Here is a 16,077-nt window from a genome sequence, read left to right as displayed (position 1 = left end):
CAAATTTCATATTGCTCAAACACACATGCTGTACAATTTGTGCAGTTAACGCAATTATCACATGGTCCTGAGGCGACATACATCCTCCTCAGCTGACAGGATTAAGAGATTAAAGTAAAGATAGACATAGGAAATCACAAGGGTATTGACTGGGGAAGTGATAAGTGTCCATGAAATCTTTACAATTTATGTTTAGAGATTGCAGTAAAGATAGGCATAAGAAATTATAAAAGTATTAATTTGGGGAATTAATAAATGTCCATGAAATCTTCACAATCCATGTTCTTCTGCCATGGCTTCAGCTGGTCCCTCCGTTTGGGGTCCCTGACTTCCCGCAACACTGTGCATCAAAAGACTAAGTTACTACTTAACCTCTGTTGACCTCGATTTCCTCTTTGAGAAATAAAGCAGTTGAACACAACTTGATCTGTTAATTCCCTGCTAAATTAACCAGTGTGTGGTTCTATGACTGTGGTGGACAATTTAGGAGCTAAAGATAGCTTAATTTACAGGTGCATTTGTCTCTCATAGAATATAAAAATATATTATTTTCAAAGCTAGCAGTGGTAGTTAAAAAAGATATTAAGAAAGACATCCCTTAGAAAGCATATGAGTAAGAACATATAAAATGAAAATTACTCAGGCCAAAGCACCTTGTAATTTTTTTTCTTTTTTTGAGACAGAGTTTCACTCTTGTCCCCCAGGCTGGAGTGCAATGGCGTGATCTCGGTTCACTGCAACTTCTGCCTCCCAGGTTCAAGCAATTCTCCTGTCTCAGCCTGCCGAGTAGCTGGGATTACAGTCACATGTCACCACATCCAGCTAATTTTTGTAGTTTTAATAGAGACAGGGTTTCACCATGTTGGCCAGGCTGGTCTCGAACTCCTGACCTGAAGTGATCTGCCCACCTCAGACTCCAAAAGTGCTAGGATTACAGGCATGAGCCACCACACCCAGCCTATAACATTTTTAAGTCACTTGTTGGCCTGCTTTTCACTCACCAATCAAAAATAATTTCATTAATTCATTTTCACCTAGAAATTTAAGTATTTGTTTCTTCTGATCCATTGCGCATGATCCTGGGGGGGGGCAAAAAGGAATAATTAATCGTAGCCTTCTCAGTTTTTGGTTAAATGTGAGAAAAAGTAATCAGAAAATGGATAAATCTATATTATATTTATATGAGTTTCCTACAGGTGCTGTAACCAAGTACCAGGAGCTGGGTGGCTTACACCAACAGAAATTTATTGTCTCACAGTTCTAGAGGCTGGAAGTTTGAAATAAAGGTGTCGGCAGGGCCACAACCATTCTGACAGTCTAGAAGAGAATCCTTCCTTGCCTCTTCTAGCCTCTCGTGTTTGCTGGTGATCCCATGCATTCCTGGCTTGTAGATGCATAACTCCAGTCCCACGGTCACCCTCCCTGTGTGTCTTCACATTATCTTCCCTCTGTCCATGTCTATGTCCAAATTTCCCCTTCTTATAAGGAAACCAATCATATTGAATTAAATCCCTCACCTTAACCTGGTTAAATCTGCAAAGACCCTAGGTGCAAATAAGGTAACATTCTGAGGTACTGGGGGTTAGGACTACAAAGTATTTTTTGAAAGGTACACAATTCAGTCCATAACAATACATTTCCCTCCTCCAGAATAAATTCAGTGAGTACACTAGATTTAAAGTTTTGTCAAAGACCAGGAACTGAAATAAATGTCATACAGGACTTTCATCACTTGTATAGGTGACATTGTTTGGTTGTGTTCCAACCCAAATCTCATCTTGAATTGTAGCTCCCATAGCTCCCAGGTGTCGTGGGAGGGAACTGGTGAGAGGTAATTGAATCATGGGGGTGGGTCTTTCCCATGCTGTTCTTGTGATAGTGAATAAGTCTCACTAGATCTGATGCTTTTATAAAGGGGAGTTCTCCTGCATGCTTTCTCTTGCCTGCCACCAGGTAAGCCATGCCTTTTCTTCTCCTTTGCCTTCCACCATGATCGTGAGTCCTCCCCAGCCATGTGGAACTGATGGCAGCAGTGGGCCATCTGGTGAGGCCACTGCCATCACACCGGCATCTACAGGGAGGGCATGATAGGAGGCAGACAGTCCCCTTTCCGCAGCCTGCCATCCTGGGGGCCACCGTAATGGGGCTGGATCACATGAGGGCAAGGGGGAGCTCCATGCTGCCCCGGAGCACTGGAGCCACATGAGGAGCTTGTGTCAACATTGCCCTGCCCCAGATACCAGCTCAGGCCCAGTGAGGACCTGGCGCCCCCATCCCAGGCTGAAAGGGGTTGTGGCTGGATGCCATGCTCCATAGATCTTGGTGGGACCAGGGGACAAGCAGGGGCCCTGCCCCTTCCAAGTTGGCAAAGAGGGAGCTCCCCCAGTGCAACTGCAGCTGCCCAAGCTGCAGCTGCAACTGGGCATACCTGCGCTCTTGGAAGCTGAGAATAAGCAGGAGCCAAGCCCTGCATAGCTTCAGCTGCCCCCCACCCTGCCTCCCTGCAAGCAGCTTCAGCCCACTGGCAGACCCAGGGATACCCGCACTCCTGGGGCATCTCCAAGTGGGGTTGGGGCCAAGCCTGGATGTTGTCACAGCCCAGATGGGTGTGCACACGTTCAGGACAGTGCTGACATGCCAGCCCCCTGATGCCTCAGCCCCCTTCAGACTTTGGACATGTAGGAACATGGGAAGGGAAGCTGAGGGGGCACTGAGGATGGCTGGGCACTGGCCTGCAGTTGCCCCTTGGTGCCAGCAGCCTGGGCCCCAAGGATGACTGGGGAGACAGACATGCTCCTGGGTGGAAGGAGGTGGGTCCCCATTGAAGACTACCTTCAGGCTAGGATAGGCCTGAAGCCTGGGGCTGGGCTGCCAGTTCTGCAGACCAGAGGAGGAACTTATGGTGCTTTTTCCTGAGCCCACCCATGGCTGTCCCTGGACAAATCAGCCCACACTGCCGCCTCTTCTGAGGCCCCATAAAAGCCCTGGGCTCAGCCAGAGCAGGGCAGACGATGGAGAGACAATGGGACAACCAGCTGCAGAGAGGAGCTGCCCTCTTCAATGAGAGCTGCAGAGACAATGGGATGACCTGCTGGCAGAGAGGAGCCACCCACCGCAGGTCTCCTCTGAGCTGTTATAATACTCAAGAAAGCTCCTCTTCATCTTGTTCACCTTCCACCCTGCCTGTGTACCTTATTCTTCCTGGACACAGGACAAGAACTCAAGCAAAGGTGCCACCAGCCACAAAGGTTTCCAGCCAGAAAAGCAACATCCGAAAGATCCTGCAATGGAACTGTGAATCCATTAAACCTCTTTCTTTTATAAATTTCCCAATCTTGAGTATGTCTTTATTAGCAGCAGGAGAACAGACTAATACAAAAGGCAAGATATAGTTTATTGGAACCATCAGGAAATTTAGAGATATTGATTAAGATGAATTTTTGCCTAGCTGGCTGGGTCAATATCTTTGTAAATAAAGTATTGTAGGAATAAATATTCATATTCATAGAAGTGTGGATTTTTTTAGAGCTTACTAGTTTTGAAATACTGTTCTAAATGTCTGACCTGTATTAATTAATAATTCCTTTTATCACTCTACAGTATAAGTATTATTGTTATTCTCATTTTACAGTTGAGGAAACTGGGGCACAAAGAGATTAAGTAACTTGATCAAAGCCACACAACTATTAAGTGGCAAAACTAGGATTTGAACCAAGTAGTCTGGCACAAAAAGTTGTGCTCTTAATTACCATGAAATATCTTGCATTTATATTCTAGTGGTGAAGCAAAACATATTACCATGATATGACATAAAAACAGTCATTTGTGCATATCAGAAATCAAAATGTTAATTAGCAAAAGAGAAGAACTGTACAGATTATTTTTTAAAGGCTGGCTGATGTGTTTAGTAATAACTTCAAAAACTTCAAGGAAAAGGTATATTATGAAAAAAAATTCATAGATTTCAAACTTTTTTGCACCAAAACAAACTCATACTAACTTGTCATAACACGTCTGAACAGGATTTAGTTTGAGGCACTAAGAGGGTAAGACAACAGTTTGAAAAGAGCCCCTTTCAGAGCAACATGAATTCTGTTGAAACTGAAGTAAGAAAAAACATCACATTTATGATGAAGCTTTGGTGGAAGAATGGTGAAATCATTGATGATTTATAAAAAAGTTTATGGCCATGCACGGTGGCTCACACATGTAATCCCAGCACTTTGGGAGGCTAAGGTGGGAGGATCACCTGAGATCAGGAGTTCAAGACCAGCCTGACCAATATGGTGAAACCCCATCTCTACTAAAAAATTGCCTGGCATGGTGGCGGGTGCTTGTAGTCCCACCTACACGGAAGCTGAGACAGGAGAATTGCTTGAACCCGGAGGCGGAGGTTGCAGTGAGCCAAGATTGTGCCACGGCACTCCAGCCTGGGTGACAGCGAGACTCTGTCTCAAAAAACAAAACAAAAAAAGTTTATGGGAACAATGGCCTAAAGAAATCAGCAGTTTACAAATGGATAACTGGTTTTAAGAAGGGATGAGACAATGTTGAAGATGAACCCCACAGTGGCAAAACATCCACATTAATTTGTCGGGAAAAATTAATCTTGTTCATGCTGTAACTGAAGAGAATTGATTATTAACAGCAGAAACAACAGACAACACTGTCGACATCTTAACTGGTTCAGCTTACACAATTCTGACTGAAAATTAAAGTTGAGCAAACTTTCCACGCAACGGATGCCAAAACTGTTGTGCCTAGGTCAGCTGCAGACAAAGGCAGAGCTTTCAAGGGAAATTTAAAGTGAGATCAAAATCCTGATGCATTTTTTAAAATAACTGTAACAGGAGATAGAACATGACTGAAGACAAAGCACAATCAAAGTAATGGCTACCAAGAGGTGCAAGTGGTCCAGTCAAAGCAAAACCGGTCCAGAGCAAAGGTGATGGTAATCATTTCTCAGGATGCTCAAGGCATTTTTCTTGTTGACTTTCTGGATGGCTAGTGAACAATACCATCTGCTTCTTATGAGAGTGTGTTGAGAAAATTAGTCAAAGTTTTAGCATAAAAAAATGCCCAGGAAATCTTTACAACAGTCCTTCTCCACCACAACAATGCTCCAGCTCATTTATCTCATCAAACAATAACAATTTTGCAAGATTTTCACTGAGAAATTATTAGGCATCCATCTTAACAGTCCTGATTTGGCTTCTTCTGACTTCTTTTTGTTTCTTAATCTTGAAAAATCTCTAAAGGGCACATGTCTTTCTTTAGTTAATTATGTCAAAAGACTCCACTAAATGGTTAAATTCTCACATCCTCCAATTCTTTACAAATGGGCTAAATGGCTGGTATCACTTACAAAAGTGTCTTAAACTTAAATGGAGTTTATGTTGAGAAATAGTTTCCATTTTTTATTTTTATCTTTTAATTCTTTTTTTTTCACAAGCTTGTTGAAGTCCCCTCAGACACCCTATTTCTTATGGCTCTTTAAGCAAGTTTTATTAAGAAAAGAAAGACAAGTCTGACCAACTTTTTACATGAAAGAGACTAAAAGATTATTGCATTATGTAAAAACAGACAAACGGGACCTAATTAAACTAAAGAGCTTCTGTACAGAAAAAGAGTTTACTATTAACAGAATAAACAGACAACCTACAGAATGAGAGAAAATATTTGTAAACTATGAGTCTGACAATCTGACAAAAGTCTAATGTCCAGAATCTATAAAGAACTTACACAAATTAATAAGCAAAAAACAAACAACCCCATTAAAAAGTGGGCAAAGGACATGAACAGACACTTTTCAAAAGGAAGCATACACACGACCAACAAGCATATGAAAAAATGCTCAACATCACTATTATTAGAGAAATGAAAATCAAAACCACAGTGAGATACCATTTCACAAAAGTCAGAATGGCTATTATTAAAAAGTCAAAAAACAACAGATGCTGGCAAGGTTGCAGAGAAAAGGAAATGCTTATACACCGCTGATGGGAATGTAAATTAGTTCAGTCATTGTGGAAAGCAGTTTGTTGATTTCTCAACGCACTCAGAACAGAATTACCATTTGACCCAGCAATCACATTATTAGGAATATAGCCAAAGGAATACAAATCATTCTACCATAAAGACACATGCACATGTATGTTCACTGCAGCACTATTTACAAGAGCAAAGGCATAGAATCAACCTAAATGTCCATCAGTGGTAGACTGGATAAAGAAAATGTGGTACATATACACTATGGAATACTATGCAGTCATAAAAAAGAACAAGATCATGTCCTTCACAGCAACATGAACTGGAGGTCATTGTCCTAAGTGAACTAACACAGGAACAGAAAACAAAACACTGCATGTTCTCATTTATAAGTGGGAGCCAAACATTAAGTACATGTGAACACAAAGAAGGGAACACAGACACTGGGGCCTACTTGAGGGTGGAAGGTAGGAGGAGGGTGAGGATTGAAAAATGACCTAATATGTACTATGCTTAGTACCTGGGTGATGAAGTAATCTGTACACCAAACTCCATGATGCACAATTAACCTATATAACAAACCTGCACATGTACCTCTGAACCTAAAATAAAAGTTAAAAAAAAATCACTATATTATGAAATGATGCTAACTAGAAATAAGATGTTGAGTACATGGGAAATTGGCCAATAAACTATTAATATTTTGGTGTAAGCTTATTGTATTAATCCATTATCATGCTGCTATGATAATTTATAATTTATAAAGAAAAGAGGTTTAATTGACTCACAGTTCTGCATTGCTGGGGAGGCCTCAGGAAACTTACAATCGTGGTGGAAGGCACCCTTCACAGAGCATCAGGAGAGAGAATGAGTGCCAACCGATGGGGGAAGCCCCTTATAAAACTCAGCTCTTGTGAGAACTCACTATCACAAGAACAGCATGGGGGAAACCATCCCAATGATTCAATTATCTCCACCTGGTCCCATCCTTGACATGTGGGGATTATTAGAATTCAAGGTGAGACTTGGGTGAGAACACAGAGCCAAATCATATCAGTTATCTAAACATAATTTTTAGAGAGTGTCTATTTAACTGTAAATATAAACTGTATTCTTCAAATAGGAAAATGTAAAATGCATTAGTCTTAATGATAAAGAAATGTGCTTCCTACAACTACTAAGTAATTCATTCTTCTTTAGAGGACTTTTGTTATCTTAGAGAATACAATTCTTTTGGCCAAAGATTTCTAACTAGCCCTCTTAGTAAAATTAAATTATTTTGTAAACCAAAACTATTAGTTGCTTATAACATGTAGGCACAATAAAATGTAAATATTACCATTTATTGATTTGAATATTTCATTTAAATGGCCTTAAAATTATGCATCAATATATGCTGAATGCTAAAAAAGAATTATTAGATTTTTAAATTGCAATTGCAACTCTGTTCTTTTAGCTTGCTTAAAATTTCTAATTAGGTCATTATTTTAAAACTAAACAAAATATGTTAAGATATAAAAAGCCTTGGCACAGATGTCTATGATGTTAAAGTCTATTTTTTGCTAATATGCCTAAAGGTTATATTTGTGAGTGAACTGAGAGTCCCAAGTGCACTGATGACATATGTTCTTGTAATTAACAATTTACATCTGGTTTCCTGATTCTGTTTTGTACACGGTGCATTGGCAAACTCCTGTGTTTTAATTCATGACCCATTTAGATTAAATTTAATTGCACTTATCTTTTAATTTCATTCTTTATTCTTTGGTACGTGGTATATTATTTTTCACAGTTATGCTATTTTTTAGAAATGTTTTATAAGCAATTATAATTTTTGTTTAAAATGTAATATTCAGAAATGGAAGGCAGTTCAATTTTGCATGCAGTAGCAATGCTATAGGCAAAGAAAGAATGCTTTCAATGACCATTCTTTTTGAAGGTATTAGGACATTACTGGCAGATATTTTTAGGAACTGAAACAGGTCAAAGTCACCAAACTGGTCATAATATTTTTCTAATTGAATGCACATAATAAGATATATATTTTTAGAGAAACCATATTTTAAGCCTACAAATACTTTCTGAATTAAATTCTAAAGAAAATAATATTATACTCTGCAGATTTCTTTTAATAGCTCATTATAAATATTTTATTATTACATTGCTGACTTTTTAAAACATGTGGGTGTCAAGAAAGTGCTGTAAAACGAAACTGACCATTGTGACGTTAATACATATCCAGTTAAGCCAGTTAGTGATTTCCTGAGCAAAATAGCTTCATTACTTGATCCCAAACAAGTATCATTTCATTTCATATTAGAAAAAAACTTTGTTTCGTTAAAGACATGTTATAAGCATATTAATCTTGATTTATTATGCAAGCCTTTCTATAGATAAAACAAACATTTTTTCTTCAAAAGTGATACCTTTGGTTATAAGGTTTCTGTCAACTAGAAATATAAAAAGTTCAGGTTGTAAAAATAAAATATGATAGGTGGTCTTGATATAATTTGAGGTTTGGGGTCTTTTATTTTTCTATATCTGGTACTAGATTAGTCTAAAAATATGAACTGAAATACATTTTAAAGTAGTGTTGGATGGGAGTCAGGGGAGAAGAGAGGCTGTTGTTTTGGTTTTTATAAGTGAGAGACTTAATTAACGACATTACTGCCATTGGCAGTTTAGCATTTCCAGCTAAGTTGTTTTGGAATAGATTGCCAGTATGCAAAAAGTTTTCACTAACATGGGGAAATCCAAAGCACTGTAAGTTTGAAATAAAACTGAACACTTTAAAAAAAACTAGTTCTAATAACTACTTTTCCACACTTAAGGCTGGAAAACAGCAATATTAGACCAGTGTGATGTTTGAGTCCAGGCTTGAGCAAAGATCTCATCTAGATGTTCAGAAAACTTTCTGGGTTCATTGTCATCATCATCTATTTTTGATGAGTTGATGACAAGAACAAAATATTATTCTCTCCTCTTCACTTTTCCTTTTTTGCCTAAAAATTTGTCCATTCCAAGAACTATGAACTTACATTTAGAGGCAATAGTTAATAAGTGTTGGCCATTGTGATCACATTGTTTAGCAAATAGAGGGTGCAGTGGTGAAAAAAATCACAAAATCTTGTCCTGCCACTGTGTGACCTGAAGAAGGTTATTCAACCTCTTTAAGGCTTACTTTACCCATCATTAAAATTAGGACAATAATGATACCTACTTTACTGAATTATTGTGAAGATTAAATGAGCTATGTAAACAGTATGAATTAAAGCATAAAGTTCTTATATGTTTTCCCATTTAAATGTTACTCTCATTTTATTTCAGATTATTATGTATAAAGATGCAAAATGAAATTCATTCACATTATTAGGCATGTAGTGGAAAACCAGAACAGTTCTTGCTCTAAGTCTCCTCACAATTTGTATTTGATTCTTTAACTCTGAAACTGAGTCCACAGAATAGAAAAAGTTTGTTCTGATTCAGGCTCTGTCCCTTTTTAGCTTTGTCCTGACTTTAGCTGGTAACTACCAGCTCTCTCTCCCTGTGTTAAGTAAGACTTTTTAACCTCTGTCTGTATTTTCAGCTTGGATTCTTTTTTAGCAAACTGTCTCTTTAAAGAAGGATTTGAGAAACAATAGCAGAGTTTTACACTTATGATAAAATGTAAATAAATGTAAACTGTAAATTTTGTTTATTTAGAGACTCAGAAGTGAAAAATTAAAGTACAAGCCTAAAAAGTAACAAATAGCATGGTCAATTTCACTTGCCATGCCAATCTATAAGACTATATCCTGTTGGGAGCCTAAAATAGGAGACAGATGGGAGTCTGCTGCTCCTAAGCCTAAGGCCCCACGTGCCTCTCACAGTAAAAGCCCCTCATCAAAATGACTGTGATTATAACATTTAAAGATACTTTTCTTTCCATATTATATGGGTTTAAGATTAATTCAGTCAAATGAAATTTTCACCTTACGAGCTGATATTAGAATCTAACTTCCACTTCAAGTTTAAAATGATGATTGACCATATATGTTTATCTTTTCTCCCCATCCTCTCCAAATCTTTCTGAAAGGGAGGGAAAGAAATTTTTTAAAATTATTAACTCACAAGGACAAAATGAATGGTAGGGGAGACTACAGGAAACAACATTTCAACAAATTCTCAGAAAATGGAAAGGAGATGGAGCAGAAGTAATGAGTTTAACAGAGTGGAAGAAGTGGCAACCTGAAAACCTACAGAGGAGTTTTACTCCAGAGAAGAAGTGAGCACTTTCGCCCTGTGCCCAGAGAGGCACAGCTACTTCAGATTGTGAAGTACTTCAGGTGTGAAGTCAGGATATGAAAATGGAAAACTGACCAAAAAATTGTATACAAAATGCTTGACTGGCCAGTGTGATGATTAATTGTCATCACACTTGTCCGGCTTAAGGAATACCTGGAAACCTGTTAAAGCACGATCTTGGCGTGTGTCTCTACGGTGTTTTCCAAGGAGATTAGCATGTGAGTCCTGAGTGGACTAGGTGGAGAAGATCCACCCTTAGTGTGGGCAGACATCATCCAATTGGCTGAGGGCCAGGAGAGAACAAACACAGAGGACAGGTGAATGTGTCTTTCAAGCTCCTGGAGCTGAGATACACTCCTCCTCCTCTTGGATGTCAGAAACCCAGGCTCCCTGGCTCTTAGACTCCAGGACTTAACACCAGCTGCCGCTCACCCCAGGTTCTCAGATCTTTGGCCTTGGACTGAGAGTTACACCACCAGCAGCCCTGATGTTGAGACCTTCACACTTGGACTGAGTCATGCCCCCGGCATCCTGCGGGCCCCAATTTTCAGACAGCCTGTCTTGGGGATTTTTCAGCCTCCATAACCACATGAGCCAATTCCCCTAATAAATTCCCTCTCATATATTTATATGTATTTACATGTATATTCTATTGGTTCTGTCTCTCTGTGGAACCCTGACTAACACAGCTAGGTTTCCTATCCTACCCCAGGCAAGGAAGCAGATACCCCTCTTTCCTCCCAGCAACCACCTATCCCTTCATCTCCCCTCAAACACTTATTCTCTGGAGAAGATGAATGAAGAAGTTCCAGGCTTAAGGATGCTGTGGAGAGCTGAGGAGATGAGGGATTTCAAGTAGGAGCATCAAGTGAAAATGAGCACACCGAACTGTGGGAGCCTAGGTATGTTTGATTTTTTTTTTCATATTTTCCTGGGTTTTAAAAATAATAATAATTTATGAAAAGGACTTGATCCCAAAGCAGAATGCAAAATGACTATATAGTATAGCACTAAGATGAAAACTTGTATCAAATCATGGTTGTTAATGATGAAACTTACCCTTTATTGAGTGGTTACTATGTGCTAGGCACTTTACATAGATTTTTATTTACTATGTGCTAAGCACTTCACATAGATTTTTTATTTAATTCTCCCAAGTAGGTATTACTATTTCTATTTTCATAGATAAGAAAACTAAAGAGAGACTGTAACTTGCCACATGTCATACAGCCAGTCAGTGATCAAACCAAGGATTTTTGTTGTTTTGTTTTTTGTTTATGAGGCAGAGTCTTGTTCTGTTACCCAGACTAGAGTGCAGTGACACGATCACGGCTCACTGTAGCGTCGACATCCTGGGCTCAAGCCATCCTCCTGCCTTTGCCTCCCAAGTAGCCAGGACTACAAGGCACGTGCCACCACACCTGGCTAATTTTAAATTGTTTTGTAGAGCCGAGGTCTCATTTTGTTGCCCAGGCTGGTCTGGGACTCCTGGGCTGAAGCAGTCCTCTCTCCTCAGCCTCTCCAAGTGATGGGATTACAGGCATGAGCCACCATACCCACCCAAGATGTTCTTAAATACCATACTTTGCTCCTCTCCTGGCCCGGATCTTGAGTCCCAATTGTAGCAATTCGGATTTTTTGCCATGTTTAACACCCAAATTTTGATGTCTTTTCTAAATCTGTGAACAGTAGTCTTATATTGCCCCTGTACATAAATTTTGTCTTAATAACCTTGTAAAATTTGTAATCCGTCTAGGGCTAGAATCTTGCTTTTTAACTCTGTAGTATAGTTAGACTCCATTAGAGACTCCGTAAGTCACATAAAGGGGCAGGTAGAAAAAAAAAACAGCTTTACTTTTATTTTTAATTTTTTTAGAGACAAGGTCTCACTCTGTCACCCAGGCTGGAGTGCAGTAGGTGTGATCATAGCTCATTGCAGCCTTGATCAAGCAATCCTCCTACCTCTACCTCCCAAGTAGGTAGGACTATGGGTGCATGTCACCACACCTGGCTAATTTTTAAAAATTGTTTTTGTAGAGACGGGGTCTCACTGTGTTGCCTAGGCTGGTCTCAAACTCCTGGCCTCCCAAACTGTTGGCCTCCCAAAGTGTTGGGATTACAGGTATGAGCCACTGGGCCCTGTCCAGATGGCTTTTAGAATGGGATTCTGCGTTGGCAAGAATTGGATTCAGCTACTTTGAGCTCCAAAGTGGGAGCAAAATATTTCAGTTTCATCACAAAATGTAACACCCAGAAAGTCAAATGAGACTGAACTGAGGCATATCAGAAGTAGCCTGGAGTAGCCTTTCTCAGTCTTTTCACCCTGGAGAAATTCTTGAAATAATTTTCCAGTATCAGGAAATCCTTACATAAATGTTCTTAATATCTGCTAATCACAGAATATTACTGTGATCATAAGCAATAGGTATAATAATCCAATAATTGTCAATCCTTTTTTGAGAAACAAATTATCTTTTTCTATGGATACCTTATCAGCTTAGTTTTTCTGTGTGCTTCTCCTTCACCATAAAAGACATCAACCCTAACATAAATTGGTACAATAGGTAAAGAAAACTTAGCTTCCCTTTTATTTTTATTTACTACTTGATTTTTAAACCATATCCAATGGTTAGTCCAAGTTATCCAAGAAACCAAGATTGGATTTAAACAGGTAAGGATTTTATTAAGGGAACTACCTTAGAGAGAAAACACAAGGGAGACTGGAGCCCTGGGAGAGCCATCAGACCATGAAGCATGTAGGACCCCGAGTGAGGGAAGAAGGAAGAAAGGTGGGGTGTTGAGTAGCCTCAACTGCCATGAGGTCTGAGGAAGGGTTAGCAAGGCTATCAGGGAGCCAAAGTCAGCCATCACGGGGGTCTAATGACATGCAGAAATGGCCTGCTATAGCATTCCTCCTGTACTCAGTCACCAGCCAGGAGCAGTCCCTGGGAAGCATGGCCTTAGCACCAACCCCGCAATGGAGTGCAGAGCACGGCAGCGGGGCTGAGTTCACTACAGGTGGAGGTCTGCAAGCTGCATTCTTATGGCCTCTGCATCTCAGAAAGCCTAAAGGTTTGCCATCAAGTCCTACTCTACAAGTAGCTGAGAAGGTACGCTGTGTGCTATATGGTAGATTAAGGTTTGTTTCCCCTATTTAAAACTAAGGATGACTTTTTCCCCAAACTGTCTTGAAAAAAAAAAAGTTGTTCAGCTTACATTTCTTGAAAGTAATATTTTACTTTCTTTTTCATAAGTTATTAAAAAACATACAAGGCAAACAATAAATTTCTGTTAACTAGCAAGTTTAAGCCAAAAACTTATAATTTACTTTTTCTAAAGGTAGGCTTGATTGATTTAATTTGGATAAAATTTACGGTGATGGAGAAGAACAACACATGCTGGGACCTGTGAGGGGAGAGGGGAGTGACAGCATCAGGAAAAACAGCTAATGGGTGCTGGGCCTAATACCTGGGTGACGGGCTGATCTGTGCAGCAAACCATCATGGCACACGTTTACTTATGTAACAAACTTGCACATCCTGCACATGTACCCCAGAACTTAAAATAAAAGTTGATTAAAAAAAAAGGTTATGTTGATTTAGTTAATGTTATTTACAACATGAAAATTAGACAATGCAATTAGTACAACTATTAAAACCATAAGCCACAGAATATGAATAAAAGTATACCCTAAGACACACTTTTTAACAAAGCTTTCAAAAAATTATTTTCTTCCTGAGTAACATGATTAAGCTCATGTATAAGACTAGCAGTTATGATCATAATAATTATATATGTGTCGAATTTTTATATCTCCTCTATATACCTATGCATAAAATTTGTTACTTTTGAAACTAGAAATAAAGAACAAAGTAACTTGAAACTTGTGCTATTTTTCTGCTGTACAATAATACAATTCTGGATCAAACTTGAGATAAACACACATGGATGACATTTCAACTAAAATGAGTTGATATTTTTCCTTGCTCATGATGATTGTTAAACAAGTCAAACTTGTTCACATATGTAACGAATTGAAAAAAATGCAGCAGAATGTTTATTGCTTTCCTGTGACTAGCAGGATACTCTTCATTCACAGAAATCCAGAAGTCGTCTAGGAGCAGATGAGTAAGCCTTATCTTGACTGCATGATCAGATGGCAGCTTACTAAGTTATTTTTCCTCTTTCAAAGTCAGGTTCTCAAACTGTAGAGTAGCAGTAGAAGATTCAGAGAAAAGGTTTTTCACCTTTGTGTTGAAAGAAAGAAAAAATACTGTGCCATTTTGTTCTGCGGTTCTTCAAGGTGGCTTTCTATAAAATTTAACTCTTACTAATATCTTTCCTCATTCTTAAACCCAAGTAGCAGTGGGAAAATTTTAAAATTTGCCATTGCAATATGATTTTTCTAAAAACTCAGATTTATATAAATCAAAGAATCTTGTCACTTGAAATCATGCTACTTTCTCCAAGGTCTTATAGATACTCATTCAACTGGTTCATGTGATGAAAAATATTTGCTAAGTAGTTCATTGCTGTAGCCACCACCTTCTTATTCAAAATACTCAGCAAAAGCTGGCCTACCTTGAAAATACTCATGCAATCCAATCCACCTGTTAGCTAAAGCATACTGTTGCAAATCCTTCCTCTGCTAAGCCACAGATTTCTATATGTAGCAGGAGATGTATGTAATCTTTGTCCAAATAATAACACAATTTTTAAAACATTATGGCGTGAATTGGTTTTTATTTAACAAAGCCAACCATTTTGTAGTATCATTCAGAACTTTTATCACTTCATCTACAGGGTTATCTCTCTGTGAAGAAAGCAATATGTTGTGACAACCTCAGATCCAAGAAATTCAACAAACCCAGGCACAAACAACATGAAGAAAATTATAGCAAGGCACAAATCAAATTTCCCCAAACTAATGATAAAGAGAAGATCCTAGGAACCAGAGAAGAAAGCCTTGTTACATATAAAGGAACAAAGGTGAGGATGACTTCAGATTTCTCATCATAAAGAACGCATGTGAGAAGTAGAACAAATTATTACAGTTCTGTCCTGGTTGAGAAATGACACGTGTTTTGGAAATTCATGTGTCAAGAGCAAATGATAAAGAACGAGACTCCCAGGTGTCTCATGATATTCTTCCTTTTATCATTCTTTAATTCCCTAGGTATCCTGTGGTTCCTTGAAGCTAGGCAGAGAGCCTCCTTCAGGTCTTTATATTCCAATTGCCAATATGTGTTCCAAAAAAAAAAAGAACACTACTGCGGGGGGAAGCTGTCACTAGAAAACAAGAAAGACCATTATCATTCCCCTTTACTTTTATGCTACCTGTGGATTTTTATACCCACATTGTAAAATATCTATCAAGTGCAAATACACTTAATAGTTCTAATAGACATAAGTGGAAGAAGTAGAAAGTTCACATGTATGTTAGATATCCAGTTTATCCCTTACATTTTAATAGTCCTCAATGAATAAGCTAATTCAGATAATGAAATATTTCTTTATAGTTATATAAGGGAATCATAAAGTCATTATCCCAGTTTGATTACACAAAATGTGAGAAATTACTGCATTGTGTGTTTGTGTGTGTTTATGCAATACTATTTACTACGTGCTAAGCATTGTTCTAAGCACTTTACATATACTAATTCGCTTAATCCGCATACCAGTCCTGTGAGGCAGGTCTTATGATTCTCCTCATTTTGTAAGTGAGGAAACAGAGACAGAGGGTAAGATCACACGACCAGTGTGTGACAGAACGAGAATTCCAACCCAGGCAGTCAGAATCCACAG

This window comes from Pan troglodytes, chromosome 3 (genome assembly GCF_028858775.2).
Source record: "Pan troglodytes isolate AG18354 chromosome 3, NHGRI_mPanTro3-v2.0_pri, whole genome shotgun sequence".
NCBI lineage: Eukaryota > Metazoa > Chordata > Mammalia > Primates > Hominidae > Pan > Pan troglodytes.
Note: the sequence above shows the minus strand (reverse complement) of the source record.